The 16591-nt window shown below is 35.3% G+C and overlaps 1 protein-coding gene across 4 annotated transcripts in view; it reads right to left on the reverse strand.

The window, feature by feature from the left end:
- Positions 1–16591, reverse strand: part of LOC149572454 (initiation factor 4F subunit (DUF1350)) — a 197014-nt gene that overhangs the window by 29762 nt on the left and 150661 nt on the right. The window lies entirely within an intron of this gene.

Below are 16591 nucleotides of genomic sequence, written 5' to 3' on the forward strand. Positions count from 1 at the left end.
CACCCGTCACCTTTCATTCAAACATATTGCCTTCTTAACATGGGTGGGGGGGGGTGGAAGCACTTTAATGATCATGTGCTTGAAGATTAGGTGACCACAAGATAATTTTTCTATGAATTTCTTATTCTCCAAAGTACCTATGATGTTCGCTCCTTCATACAATGGTGAAGTATGTTATTCACAAATTGATCACCTTTTTGCTATTCCTTCCCAAGATGTCATTGCCTATATTCCCTTTCAATGGGTATGCTTAGTTGTCCCATGGGCCATATAACCAATTGCCTACCAATTATCCTTTTTCTTTCCTTAGAGTCCACTTTATTTCCGTTCATTTATATATATGCCTCTCCTAATATGTGTCCTCATACTTAGTCGAGCGGGTCCCTTTGGAAACGCATTGTCCTATGCCGATTCAGCTTAACTAATTAATAACATTTTGCCGATTCACCATTAGCAAATATTGATAATATCATTTGATATATTGGTTAATGATAATATAGTTTAGGGTTAGTGCTATGAGGTGTATTTTAATTAATCATTCATGTTGGTTATTAATTTCTTATTCTCCAAAGTACCTATGATGTTCTCTCCTTCGTACAATGGTGAAGTATGTTATTCACAAATTGATCACCTTTTTGCTATTCCTTCCTAAGATGTCATCGCCTATATTCCCTTTCAATGGGTATGCTTAGTTGTCCCATGGGCCCTGTAACCAATTGCCTAGCAATTATCCTTTTTCTTTCCTTATAGTCCACTTTATTTCCGTTCATTTATATATATCCCTCTCCTAATATGTGTCCTCATACTTAGTCGAGGGGGTCCCTTTGGAAATGCCTTGTCCTATGCTGATTCACCTTAACTAATTAATAACATTTTGCTGATTCACCTTAGCAAATATTGATAATATCATTTGATATATTGGTTAATGATAATATAGTTTAGGGTTAGTGCTATGAGATGTATTTTAATTAATCATTTATATTGGTTATTAATTAACTATATATGGATTATTTATCTTGGTTGGATATATATAAAATAGATTTAATCAATTATTCATATTTATTATAATGGGTATGACATTCTTTAAATTACTTGGACATATTATAATACATTGATCAGTTTCTTAAATTAGGGTCATTGCAGTCCCTCCGCCCCAAATTTGCTTGTCCTCAAGCAATTCTAGCAATTCCTTCATTCATCGACTCTTACCTTTTTGTTAGTGTTTCCTTCTTTCTTTGATTCTTCTATCCTATTTCTTTTCCATGTTTTATATTGATGACCATGACCTAAGTCTCCTTAAATTTTAAAACATATTTTTCTCGATCAAATCTTTTCTCTTTTGACACCAATGACCTCGGCTCCATGGTTCCTTGCATAAATAACATAATTGCTCTTGGTTGTCTTTATATGGCCCTTCATTTAGAGAGGATCTATTGAATGTGAAGCTTTTGGATCTTTCCTCGAGTGTGGTTAGACTCAACCTTTTTTGCCTTCATGTTGGCTTCTTCAAGGTTTTGGAGTTCAAGGGATTTTACTGAGCTTTTATTGGAGTATTTTAGTCCTATAAACATATAAGTGATCATTTTCTAAGAAAGATCGGGAATCATAACTGATAATCCTAAAAACTTGCGAGAAAATTCTTCCATGTCTTGTGTTTGTTTGAGGTGGTTTACTTCTTGGAAATATGATTCAGAATCTTTATCATCAAATCTATTAATAAGGTTTTGTGTGAATTCACACTGAGTAGCTATTTTCTTGTGGCATACAGTTTTTAGACCATAGTGCCACTAATCGTGGGTTGGCCATTTTAAATGGCTTGATGGCACTTTAAACTATCATGGGGCTAAGAGATAGGTATGTATATAATTTCTAGACCCATGAGTAAGCAGTTTCCTTTCCTAATCCACCAAAGCATGGTAATGGTGCTTTTCTTATTTTTGCTTTATGGTGTTTGTTTATATGACTTTTCTTTTTGTTTTCCAATGTTTTGGTTTATAAATTTATCATACTCTTTGAAGGGACTAAGATTCCTAATTTTTGGGTGTGTCCTTGCGCACATTTGTGTAATTTCTTCCACACTATTGGTGGTTGGTTTCTCTCCTTCCATTATTGATTCCTCACTTTGGAGGAAGAACTTTCTTTTGTCATGGGGCTAAGAGATAGGTATGTATCCAATCTTAGGATCCATGACTAAGCGATTTCCTTTCATGATCCATCAAAGCATCGTAATGGTGTTTTTCTTATTTTTGGCTTTAAGGTATTTGTTTATATGGCTTTTCTTTTTGTTTTCCAATGTTTTGGTTTCATAATACTCTTTGAAGAGACTAAGATTCCTAGTCTCTAGGTCCATCCTTGTGCAAATTTGTGCAATTTCTTCCACACTATTGATGGCTGGTTCCTCTCCTTCCATTATTGATTCCTCGCTTAGAAGTAACTAAAGAAAAGTGTCTCAAGGAATTGAATCTTATGCCAAAAGTTCATTTTCCAAATGTTTAGAGTGAGCACCCCTCCTTGAATTTGGATTGGGTATTTTGCTATGATTGTTAATGCTCAATTTTTGTATTGCTTCAAGGATCATTTTGTTTGTGCTATCAAATCTTTTATCGGTTTGCTCCATGAAGCTTCTTAGTTCTTGTGCTAGTTGCTTTGCCATAGTTTTCTGGTCTAGTGATGGGTTTGTGTGAGCCAAAAATCACAGGATAATAGGATTATGCTCTAATACCGCTGTAGTGTCCTTGCTATTAGGGTTATCTTGGGACAAATATTACTTGCAAAATAAATGTCATGATCAAAACATAAAAAGTCTAAATATACTTTTCTACCCTCTAACTTAGCCCCAAACCTTAAAGACATCTCCAGATCATAATTTACTAACCCTCCTAAGGATCTCTAGGTACTAAATGATACATCATAGATTCTGCCTTCTGGTACCATCCTTGGTTACTTTTTTGTCTTTTCTGGAGTGCTCCCTCTAAGGTCCTTCCTGGAAGAGATAACCTTTTTCCAAAGTCCTTATCACATGTGCATATGTTAACATCAACAGAATATTTTGGCCCCTGGAGATTATATCAATCTCATGCATGTCAGTCAGATGGAGATTATATCAACCTCTCCTACCAACATTATAGGAATTATAGAAATCAGTATCACTTCAGTCAGATGGAGATTATGTCAATCTCTCATACTGAGACAATAGAAATTATACTAATCTTTGTTAAGCTAGTTAGATGAAGATTCCATCAATCTCTTGTATCGACACTATACACATTAGACCAACCTTTTCTCCAATAAGAAGTTAGCTTGATCCCATTATAAAATATCAAGTATTCATAACATCAACTATATGTCCATTATCGTTTGGAAATTATACATGCCGAAATATAGCTCATTCATTTCAAGGATACATATTTCCACCATATTGTGTATATGTATAAACAATATTTATTGGTTAGTAAATAATAGATTAACAAACTTAATTTATATTTATTATCTATCTCCACATTGCCTATTTCCTATTGCACCATATTCTTTAATATATAGTACTATTTATTCAATTTCTTTCATTTGTTGTCCTTATCCAACCTTACACTTTTAATTAAACGTATCCTTTAATTAATAATAAGATGATGCTTATAATTAGTAAACCTTGGCATTTGATAACATAAACACATACCTCTTAAATCACCCGTCACCTTTCATTCATACATATTGCCTTCTTAATGTGGGGGGCCACTTATGATGGTGTGTTGGTGATCACAAAATAAATTTTCAATGAATTTCTTATTCTACAAGGTACCTAGTGATGTTCTCTCCTTCGTACAATGGTGAAGTATGTTATTCATAAATTGATCACTTTTTTTCTATTCCTTCATAAGCACTGATTGCCTATATTCCCTTTTAACCGGTACGCTTAGTTGCCCCATGGGACCTGTAACCAATTGCCTCCCGATTATCTTTTTTCTTTCGTTATAGTCCGATTTTTTTCCGTTCATTTATATATGCCTCTCCTAATATGTGTCCTCATACTTAGTTGAGGGGGTCCCCTTGGAAACACCTTGTCCTATTCACCTTAACTAATATTAATAATATTTTTCTTATTCACCTTTAACTTATATTGATAATATAAATGATATATTAGTTAATGATAATATAGTTTAGAGTTAGTGCTATGAGGTGTATTTTCATTAATCATTTCTATTGTTTAGTAATTAACTATATATGGATTATATATCTTGATTGGCTAAATATAAGGTAGATTTAATCAATTGTTCATGTTGATTATAATGGGTATTACATTCTTTACATTTCTTGGACATATTATAATACATTGATCAGTTCCTTAGTTGAGGGTCATTGCATTTTTTGATGAATTGATGTAACCACCAACCATTTCATGCAAATAACAAGATGGAAACAAGAAGCACAATCCAATTCAATGGAAGGCATCATCATAGAGGGATAGACAAACAATATTATGGATATTGAGATCAGTCCCTCCAAAATATTTGTCCTTAAGCAAAATTTAGCAGATTTATCTAAGCTCAAAAGCCAAATAAATAACACAGTAACTTCTTTCAATCACTCTTTTGTGTATAATTGTTTTCTTATCATAATTGATAAAAGTTGTGCCAAACCATCTGTACCAAAATGGCCATATGAACACCAGCATTAAAATAGAATGGATTGTTAAGTATGCTTTGCCTGCACACTCTGAAAGTAGTTCTAACTATGTTACTATCACAAAATCTGTCCTATAATTTGCAATTTATTATGGATCTAAACCAGATCAATCAAAATGCAGTTCTTAAAAGAAATTTAGAGCATCTATTGAATGGTTTATGCCAAAAACAGTCCTAAAACACTAGAGATTCTTCAAATTATCCTTGCCTTCCTATCCTTTGGCACATGCATTTCAAGCAAATATGTAGGCAACCGGTAATTCCATTTGTGCAAACCACCACATTAGAATCTTCTATAGTGTGCATACATGTAACATCTATGTATAGGTTTAGCCTAGAGTTGGTTTTAGCTTTAGTTATGTTGTTAGTTCCTGGGGTGGCTCTATTCCAGAGACTTCGTGAGATTTGGATTTCTGAGATGTTGTTAACTGCTATTATGAGGTTGTATGAAACTGTGGTGGGTAGATTCAGGACTCCTGAGGGCTTTTCAGATCCGATCCAAAGCACCATTGGGGTGAAGCAAGGCTTCCCTCTCTCCCCTACTCTGTTTGGTTTGTATATTGATGAGCTTGAGGACTTCCTTAAGATCTCCTTGCTTCATAATGATGAGTGTTACTTACATCAGGCCTTGATCTCCATCCTTTTTGCAGATGACGTGGTTCTTTTATCTTCTTCTCTGGAGGGTCTACAGAGGCTCCTTGATGGTTTGGCTTCCTTTTGTAACCAACGACAGCTTGTAGTCAATCTCAGTAAGACTCGGGTTATGGTATTTAATTGCTTAAAGACCTCTCACCTTCATTTCTTCTTTCAGGGACAAGAGATTGAGATTACTTCTTCATATATGTACCTCAGAGTGAAGTTTTATGGACCCCACTTCAATATGAGACCGGCCATCCAGCCCAGAGTCAATAAGGGCATGGGATCCCCTGTTATGTTTGAGCGACAATGTTTCAAACATCATTTTCGAGACACTTCATCCAAGCTATCCCTCCTAGATTCCCTAGTGTGACCGATTGTCCTTTACGGTTTCGTGGTTTAGGGGCCTTCTCTTCTAGTCTCGGATTGGGCCTCAATCAAGCGCATGCAAACTCTACTTCTGCGACGTATCATTAGATGCCACAGGCTCAACCCTCATAGTATTATATTAGCCAAGTTTGGTGCTCATCCCTACAGACTTGCAACCATATTTGACTTGATTTAGTTCCTTCATCGTCTTCGTGGGTTTGCAAATTCAACTGGTGACCAATCTAGATACTCCTATCTAGCCTATTGCTCCTCTATTATGACTGCAAGCTTCGATACTAGCACTAGAGCTCACTGTTGGTATGCTCAGGAAACCTCTCTGCTGTGCTCGATTGGGATTGATATTGATCGCCTCCCTCCATATCAATTCTCGTTGGATGTCCCTGTTCACCTCTTCCACTCACGTCAGGAGTTGAATGAACATGTCAAAATTGATATCTACAGATAGTACATTACTACTACCTGGACTAATCCTCCTAAAGGTTTACGTCCAAGGATGGCCTTCTATGCTGAGTACTTTCTGGAGATCCATGATGGGATTATTGTTCATCCTAGCAACCTATCTCAATGTTAGTGCCATGCCCTGCATATCTCTCTAGGCTCCTTCAGAGTTGGTTCTCACTGTCTTTGGGCCCGGATAGACCATCATATGTATAGAGATGACCGGATTTGTCAACTGTGTACTTTAGCTGAGGTCGAGACAAAGACTCACTTTACTTTCCGTTGCCCTATCTTTTATGAGATCAAAGGGAGATTTCATTGCCTATTCTGTCACTATTTCTCTCTTTCAGCATTCTTCAGTTACGTTGATCAGCTGTGTCTTGCACTTTACCTTCAGGAAGCCACCCTACTCCACGATAGTACTTTGCAGTCACTACTTCCTCACTGTCATACCTCTGATCAGCTCATTACTGCCTTTTCCTCACCCTTGTCTCCATTACGTGGTGTAGAAAAGGTCATCTATTACTACCACCATCGGTCAATCTAGGTCTGTGAGACCCTGTAGCAGTTTTTCCTGACAGCGACACTCCTCCAGCAACTCTCAAAGACAGTGCAAGGCTCATTTGTAGTTATATCCTTCTGTGACCAAATTATTTATGCCAATAAATGATCCCTAATCCTTTCCTTGACACTTCTCTTCTTTTCTTGTTTCTTGCTTGCTTTTCTCGAACGTCGTTTGGTGCTCCTACTTCTCTTTGTTATATTGTTGTAAGCTCTTAGTCCCATAGACCCTTTTGTGGTCTTTTGTTGGACATTAATAATATTATCTTATCTTATGTCTCAAGGAGCTTTACCTTTTGATGTGAAGGAAAATTTGACCAAACATGGTGTTTCATTTTGCATTTTCTTGTACGTAAAAATTATAATGCAAATATTTTTTAGTGACAATACTAATGAATAAGATATGATGAGCCAAGCGTCTAGCAAGAAAATCAATTTTATCACGTCCAATTGAAGTCTTTCCTTCCTAATAGATCAAATAAAAAATTTAGGGCTTCTTTATCCCATCTTTGAGAAACCTTCTCAAGCATATTCAAGCAGTGATTTATATTTACTAATGGTCCATGAACTCTTTGATATATTTTCAACTTTTAATAAAGAATTTCTCCAAGCTATGGTGAGGATGTCCACAATAGTGATCAAAATTAATGCGATCAGATTTCCACAATCCATGATAGTTATGGTACTAAGTTTCTGGATTAGATTGTGTAAAGATTTTTTTTTCATCAACATTTCGAATCACACTACATGATCCATCATCAAGATGAGAGAGCAAGAGTAAGGATTGTTTTACACCTCTTGCTCTCTCATCTTGATGATGGATAACGTAGTGTGATTCGAAACGTTCATGAAAAAAAATCTTTACACAATCTAATCCAGAAACTTAGTACCATAGTGATCAAAATTGTCCACCTTCAATTCCTCTATCAGGAGGACCTAGCATTAGTCTCTTGGCACTTCCTATTTGTCATAACCTCCCTGTAATGTCCCTTTTTGCAGAGTGATCTAGTGGGACTTATTAGCCTATTTGATTCTTGTAGGCTGTAGATGAAGAAAAAATCATTAAATTGATTATTTGATATTATGTGTCAAAGGTAATTCAAAGAATAAGATTATTTAATTAATTTAATAAGTTGTGTAAAGTGACTTATGTTGGAATCATTTGCCATTGTGCCAAAAGCTTAAACCATAGTTTGCAAACTCGGACTCAAAGAGTACTCGACAAGCCCAAAATTTTCAACTCAGAAAAAACTCAGCATATACTCGACAAAAACTCAGGGAAAACTCAGCCACTTAGAAAGTACAAAAATTTAAAATCTCTTAAAGAAACATATATTGTTTTGTAGAATACAATTACAAAATGTATTAAATTAGTAATTGACATTTCAATAGAGAAAATGTGGTGTAATAGCACTAAAATGATGTGAAAAATGCATCTAATCCAATGTTTTCCCCACATCAACATTTTTACCTACATTTTTTTACATCTCTAAATACGAGAGAGTTAAACTTGAGAGTACTCGCCCAACAAAAAAACTTGGGAGTACTCGACAACTCTGAGAGTACTCGGAGAGTTTGCAAACTATGGCTTAAACTATCAACACCTGATACAAATGCCTAATTCAACCCAGCTCAGGGGAGGACGTTAAGCCATGTCATGGGTCCCCAAGGAGGTCTTGACCACCAAGTCAACAATCTCTCCATTAGCACCGATTGAACCTTCAACACCAGCTGAAGGCGGACTCAAACCCATGACAGAAGGCTCTAGTGCTAATTGTTGAAATCAATTGTCGTTTTGCCAAAAGCTCAAACTATTGACACTTGATACAAACTCCAAATTTAACCCCCAACCCACAAGAGGCAGCTAAGCCATGTCAAAAGTCCCCAAGGAGGTGTTGACCACCAAGTCAACAATTAAGGTGGTCATTAATGAAATAATTTATCTCAATCACTTTTATCCAGAAGATTAAGATAAATATTTGAAGTGCTAAATATTTAAAGTATATTCTAGAAGCTTCCCCAAAATGTTATAAAAGAGCAACACGAGGCTCATTTGAGATATGCTTGGTTATTTTCTCTTATTGATTCTGGAGAGCTTCTCGAAGCTTGAAATACGAGGACGAAAACCCTAGGGGTGATAGTTTCAATAGTGTAAGATTCTAACTTGGCTGTTGGAGAGATAACTCACATTTCTCATCGACACTCAATGACAAAATTGGAAAGTTATGATGTCTTCTTTGATGACAAACTTTAGTATCATTGTAGATTTTCTTTGATGATGATATCATCACTTTACTGACACAAGGTTTCTTTTCCATATTGGCATGGGCATTTGAGGATGGGTTGGCATTCGAGCATTTAATAAAAGTGTGTTTGAATAAGAGTGTTCTAGTAGATGAGAACTTGAGTCAAGGGTCGTGGAGATTAAGAAGGGTAGGTCATGTGAAACAAGACACCTACCTTAGAGGCATTTCCTCATTTCTTTACCTAGCCACATGAGACCTTGTTAAACGTGGGCCTTTCTTGAACATTGATGCCACAATTGGAGAACTTCAAGAGCCGTGTAAAGAAAAAGACCTTATTGCTAGTGAATGTGTGGGTGATGGGTGGTGTAATAGAAAATTTTGGAGTTGTTTTGGAGTATTAGTCTAGATGCCAATATGAATATAAACCTATGGGAAGGAGTTCACAATTGACATCACATCCTCATCTTCTCTCAAATATTTCTTTGCATGGTCCACTTGGTATATTGCATGATTTGAGGATTTTATGTCATGCATGTAGACCTAGAACCCTTCAACACAAGCAAAAATATCTTGTTGATAACTACATTGATTAATCTATATGCCATCTCTCGTCTCTGTTGTCAAATATGCAAGAGAAATATGCTCCAATCTAAAATATTTAATTGTTATTTTTCATAGTGAATTGTTATTTCTAATATGTTTTAATTTCCTAATTAAAAAATATCATCTTCCATGTTAAACCCTACACTCAAATAAACCATCCAACCAGAAAAAATAAGTTCCAAAACAATAGTACATAGATTTGAATTCTTCCAAAAGAAAACATAGTGATTCAACAAAAAGAACTAAGGGTTTGTTTGGTTCGTCGAAGATGACAGGAATTAGCTTTTTCAAAATCCAGATTTGAATTTTTTTGCATTTGTTTCAAAATTGACAAAATGGAATTAGAATACCAGACTTCTAATTTTGTCTCAAAACCAGGTTTTCCGACTTCCTACTAGCAAGTAGGAATTGAAAATCAAATCCTGGTTATGTTTTTTGAGGAGTGTAAAAACAATAGACTGAACTACATTTTGGAGTCCGCCTTGAACTCCAAGCTTACGCATAAAAATGTGTCTTCAAATTCATCTTCCGAGTGAAACAAACTGTTCAAGTAAAATCCCAAAAATAGGAATAAAGATTTGCAAAACCTTGATTTGGTTAAATCAAGATTTGTAGAAATCTTGATTTCTACAATTCCACGAACCAAACGGACCCTAAGTGAAAATTTCATAGGGGCTTTTGTGGTGGTATCAAAATCGGTTTTCCTTCCAGCCTATGGTTTTTATGAGTCAAAGAAAAGGAAGACACCTTTATAGAGAACAAGGAAAAACTCAGTATAGGGAGGGAGAGATTATTTCAGCTTTACTTGGTCTGCATCCAGATTCATACTCAAACGCTGGAGCAAAGGATTCTATTTCTCCGCCAAGTGTTAAATCAAGTGAAGTGACCATGGGTGATAGAGACCAAGGGCATAGGGGAGCACGAGGGGATCCCAACACATTAGACACTTAAAGAAACAAATTAGCCATTTCTCAAATAATGCATATGTTGGCTAACACATTTTGGGAAACAAAACTAACTAAAGGAAACAATGGTGGAATGGCCAAGGAGACATTTAATAAGTAATAGGACAGAAAATCAGCATACTAGAACAGCTAATTCTAGACCTCTCAGACCTATCATTCCTCCTATAGCCCAACCACAAGTTAATAATGAACCTAAACTGGTCGATTGCAGGATCAGCTCTTGCAGGATTGGAGGGATGTGGAAGCAATTTCTCAAGCTCAGATGACCTTCAAGGACTATGTGGACCTCAAAATGACGCATAGACCACATAGGAGTGGAAGATCACACGCTAATGACTTGTAGAGAAAGGTTGAAAAGAAACCATACCCTATTACAATGGGTTTGGAAAGATAACGGTGAGAAAATGGGTGCAAAGACACCTATTTTCAACTTAACCCATGTCGAAAAATGAGACAATCAAATATATTGCTATTTAGCTAGACAATTATTATTCATGAATGTTTGCATTGTGGAATAATCATGATGGGACGTGATCAAATTACCTCATGTGCAAAGTTCACTAAGAGGCTCACTGATAGGTTCAATAAGAACCCAAAACTTCACTTTAACGAGTTGACTACATTGAAACGATGGGGTGCAATGGTCATGTACAATGATCATTTTTAGAGATTATCAATTTTGGATACTGATATATCTAAGAGAAGGTTGCTTGTGCTTTTCATTGATGAATTGGTAGATCCTTTGAGAGCATGTTTTAAAGCCCTCAATCAAAACACTCACAAGTGAGCTTGAGTAGACTATATCTTGAGTTTCACTAAGCTTGTCATGTATATGATCACGTTTGTCTATATAGATCGGCCATGTTCGAGAGAAAAATATGATGGCATTTTCTCCATGGCACAAAATAAAGGTCACAATAGTGCAAAAAGAGAGTGACTCGGAAGAACCATTTTTGTAAAGGGTATTTGTTGACTCTAAAACAAGATGAACATGTCACTATATCTTTTTATAAACATTATCTCCCAAATACTATAGCTCAAAAATATGTACTCTGGCAAGGAAAGCAGCATCATGTAGAGATAGTGAAGTTGCTAGTGGTTATAAGCAGGCATTCAAAAGAATCTTCTCAAATCCATATGAGGTAGAAAATGCTAGGAAAGAGTTTGGCGTGCTCTTATAAAGACAATATCATTGTATTTATGCTCTTTAAGACCGACAGTATAATGTAGATACTCGTACACGTGGTACCTCCATTAGCAAGATTATTTGTTCATCAACCTCTCGCAATCAACATTATACCACAAATATTTATTTTTAAAATTTTAACATTGTATTCTAGACTTTAGTGCTTACCATTATTTAATTTAGTTTGCGTTTTCGTTATTTTTGAGTTAGTTTTCTCTGATTTCAATGGGCTGTGAATTCTTCATGGATTGAACAAAAATTAAGTTGCGTACTCATTTATATAGTCAGTGAAGCATAATTGTTTGGCTGCTAAAACACCAAAAGACTTGAACTATTTTCAGTCCAACTTGCATTTTTTACCACAACTCTAAGAACATTACAAGGAAGGGTCAACAACGAGTTGGGACCTAACTTCCCTAAGTGTACCAAATTGGATGCATCTATTATAGAGATTGCTAGAAACCCTATAGGTGATGATGACACTCTTACACATCTAGTGGGATTGTCAATGCACTTACATGTAATTCAAATGATGTCAAACTTGAACAAAACGATAAACTTGATCTATATTCTTATGATGATTGGTGAAAATCGAAGACAATTATCAAGGTTACTTGGAGATGGGAAGGTCTTGATGATCCCAGTACTAGTACTAATACTAGTATGAGTATTTTTCAAAAATAGGAGATGGGGTACTCAGAGATGACAAACTTTCTTAAATCAAATTTAATAATTTCTAAGAAATATCATAGATTCACAACTAAATATAAGAAATAATTAAATTTAAGTTGTCACTTAATTTTAGTTTACCACAACTTAAATACTTAATTATTTAAAATAATTTTATATTTTACAATTTATCAGCCTATAGGAAAAAATATAGAAATCAAGCTAAGGATCAAATACAAACTTAAGCATGAGAAGAGACATGACACATATTAACTAAATAACTAAATTATGATTAGTGAAATGCTCATATAAACAAAAAGAGAAGATTACGACAAGAGAGTCTTAACAATAAAAGTTTTGGATAGTAAGGCTCTAAAATAGGGTTATTAATTATTACAAAATAGCCATGAACTTCTAATATGCTACGTAGTAGATGTGCTCCCTGGAGAAGTGGATGTGGGTGCTGAGGAAGGTGGAGGTGGATTAAAGGCCCTATGGATATGTGCAGAAAGTGCAATCTTGGCTAGAGCGTTTGGGGGCTAAATTACGCTTCTTGCATACATCCACAACACCTCCATGAGTATATAGGGGCTTCCACATTGTAGACATTGATTTTGATGTTAATTTAAAAAAAAACATTAAAGCACCAGAAAACATGCGCTTTATAATATTTATTTATCTTTTCTTGCCCTAAACCCCAAAAGGGCCCTAATTGAGGTCATTCAATCTTTTTTCATCTCATTTTGTTTGCCGCTAGACTATTCTCATTTGCTCTCTATTTTGGCATTTTGAAGACAAGGTGATTATTGAATAGAATCGACTATGGGGTACCAAATAGCCTCAACAAAGGAGATCTAAGCATCTAAGGTAAGCATTTGAACCCATTCTTGAGTCTTTGAAAGATTTTTTTTTAGATTTTGATTAAAAAAATTCAAGTTTTGGAAGAAATTTTTCATTTTTTTTCTTTTTTCCCCCTAATGAAATAAGGAAACAAGTTTAGCTATCTATTTTAATATTTTTGTATTTTTTTTGCATTTGTATACTTAATGTTTATAGTATTTTTCTAATTTAAACTTATTTCATTTCTAATAATAGCAAGAAATTAGATTGTATTATGCAAGAATGGCTTCTAGCGATAGTCAAAGTTCAATGAGAGGGCAAGGAGCCCTTATATTCAAAATTGATGTAGGATCTCCTTTATCGAGCCATACCCCAAGAATATCATAAGTTTCAAGAGGTGACTCATATCTTTGTAAGCGTAATGTAGTAAAAAGGTAAAAACATTCAATAGCTCATATTCTCGAGTCAAACTTCATTTTATGGGCCATTTTTGTAAAGGAATGGCAAGTGCAAAGGCAAAGATGGGAAGGGGATGTCTAACGCACAAGTAGCAAGATATATAAAAGAAAAAGAAGAGATGATTAGAAGATCAAAACAAACTTCTTATCGACTTCCATCTAGAAAGAAAAAAAATTCAACACCCACTGAACCTGTTCTATCCTCCAAATATCCATTCTTGCAAGTACTTGTACGAGAACTGGAAGAGGAAGAAGTAGCAATTACCGGCCCCAAAAGATGTGCTAGAAAGTGAAGTCCACCAATACAACTGAGAGAGGGGTGATTGAATCAGTTGTATGCCAAATACAACTTAAATCCAATTTATTAAATCCAACTTCAATAACCAATATAATGAGCAATACCAAGAGATAAAACATACACAATGACACAATGATTTGTTAACTAGGGAAACACTTGATCAGAGGGAGAACCTCGATAGGAATGGAACCCAAAATATGATGTACTAATATTAAAGTTCCTTGTGAAAGGATGTAACCCTATTAAGAGTCAATTATAATAAAATCAATACGTTAGTCCTTGTTAGGAGACTTTGAATCCCTGTCAAAAGATTCTACCCTTGTTAGGAGCAATAAGGAAGACAACTGAATCCATTGTTCAAATTGCTTCAGCAACTGTTATACAACAAATCTTTAGGATAACAAATCCAATTAGTGAACTGACCAAATCTGCAACCCAATTGCCAATACGCTTCCTTTGAAGTTCTCAAACCAACATCAACATAACTCTTTGCTTTGCTCTGATTAAATTAACATCTTCAACATCCGAACATAACATCACATACAATATCACACATTCAATTCCACACTTCAACCCAAGGAACAATCTTTCCTTTATATCCTTATCCTAATAACTAATTAGGTCAGCCTATTGATCTTCCTCAATGTACAATTAATTACATAAGACCTCATTAAGATATTACATTAAGTTCCCACATGTTAGATTATACTTAACAACTTCCAAAATAATTATCAATACAAGAGTCTACCTAACGTTGAGCATATCACACATTACACTTTAGCAACCTTCACAGCATAACCTTCAACATGTGCTAAGACAAACATACCTCACGAGCATGTCTTCAACCACGATGTAAGCTCGCTCACCTTAATTCCATCTCGCTCATCAGATATAACAACAAACTAGTCTGCTACCAATCTTCACCAAATGAACTGTAACTCAACTAATCCTTCATATAAACATATGTGAACACAAATGTAGTGTCTGAACACATTCCTAAACTTAATTCTAAGCTCGCATAGCTTAACGTATCATATCCCAACTTCACTAATCAATTCAACCTCTACTATGTACAAAATCTTTGTCTGTCATAAATACAAATATATACTTGTTGACATCAATGAGAAACTTGTCATCAATGCAACACATAGACATGCTATCCAAGTGCCAATCACTCAACAATCTCCCCTTAATCCTAACAAGAGGTCCATTGGGCACAACATTTAAAAAGAGGTAAAGAGAGCTTGTTGATCAAGCCATTTCATGTTGCCTCTATGCCAATGACCTTAATTTCAACTTGGTGAGATCACCATGTTGGAAGGAGATGGTGGAAGTCATCAATAAAGTACCAATTGATTACATAGGTCCTAGTTATGAAAAGGTGTGTATTAGCCTATTGCAAACAGAGAGGAGCTATATAAAGGGATCTCTTCAACCAATTAGAAATTATTGGAAAAAGTTGTTTCTATTGTTTCTGATGGATGGAAAGATCCAAGAAACCGTCCATTGATTAATGTGGGTGCAACGTCCCCCAAAGGGGCAATGTTTTTTAAGGCAATTAATTTTAAGGGGAAGTGAAATATTTATAGTTCATTTCTAGAATTCTCAATAAGGCCACAAAGAGGATGGGTAGTGAGAATGTGGTCCATGTGATTATAGGAAAAGCCAAAAGCTATAGGGGTGCATAATTTTTGGTTGAGGGAAAATATGACCTTTTTTTTGGACACCATGCATTGCACACTCCCTCAACTTGGTCATGCAAAAAATTGGCCCTCAAATAGATTGGAAAAATATATATATGAGGAGGTGAAGGAGATACAGATGTTTGTGACGAAACATCAAATGTCACAATGGATATTTAGATCATTCTCCAAATTGGAGTTCTTGAAGGTAAATTGTAATTACGACATTTATTTATTTAATTAAATTTAATAAATTCTATGTCATCTTCAATTATCAAATTGTATGTAACCTTTCTAAATAGTTAAAAACATATTGTTATTAACTTACATAGGTTGTTGAAACCCAATTTGCATATCATACTATTGTTATGAGATGACTTGTCAAGGTGCAAGAGGCATTGAGCCAAATGGTTATTTCCAACCAGTGGGGTGTGTGGAAGGCTTCAAATTCAATAACAGCCCAAAAGGTCAAGTCATTGGTCTTGGATGATAGTTGGTGTGCTCATGCAAAATTTGTATTGGATTTCACTGATCCTATCATGACTATGCTCCACTTTGTTGATACATATCAACCTTGTTTAGGGGATGACTATGATGGCATGGACACAATGGTAGAGAAGGTAAAATTTGTTATACAAACACACGAGAATGACCCCATAGAATGTAAAACCTTATGCAATAAGGTGGAAACAATCATCTCAAAGGTACTATAGAAAGGAAATACTTGTTATAATAGATAGAGTAGCACCATATGCAGATGAAGAACTTTCTAATGGGTGCCACAAAGCTTTTCAAAGACTCTTCCAAGATGATGAAATACACAAAAAGTTAGGGCAGAATTTGGCTTATTTGCCTCAGGAGAAAAACTTAGTCCAATTGCAATAAAGAACCAAAACAACATGGGAGCTATTACATGGTGAAACCTCTACGCTCAACCATT

The sequence above is a fragment of the Cupressus sempervirens genome, chromosome 2, assembly GCF_028749045.1.
Source record: "Cupressus sempervirens isolate cs-2001-9-10 chromosome 2, ASM2874904v1, whole genome shotgun sequence".
NCBI classification, from domain to species: domain Eukaryota; kingdom Viridiplantae; phylum Streptophyta; class Pinopsida; order Cupressales; family Cupressaceae; genus Cupressus; species Cupressus sempervirens.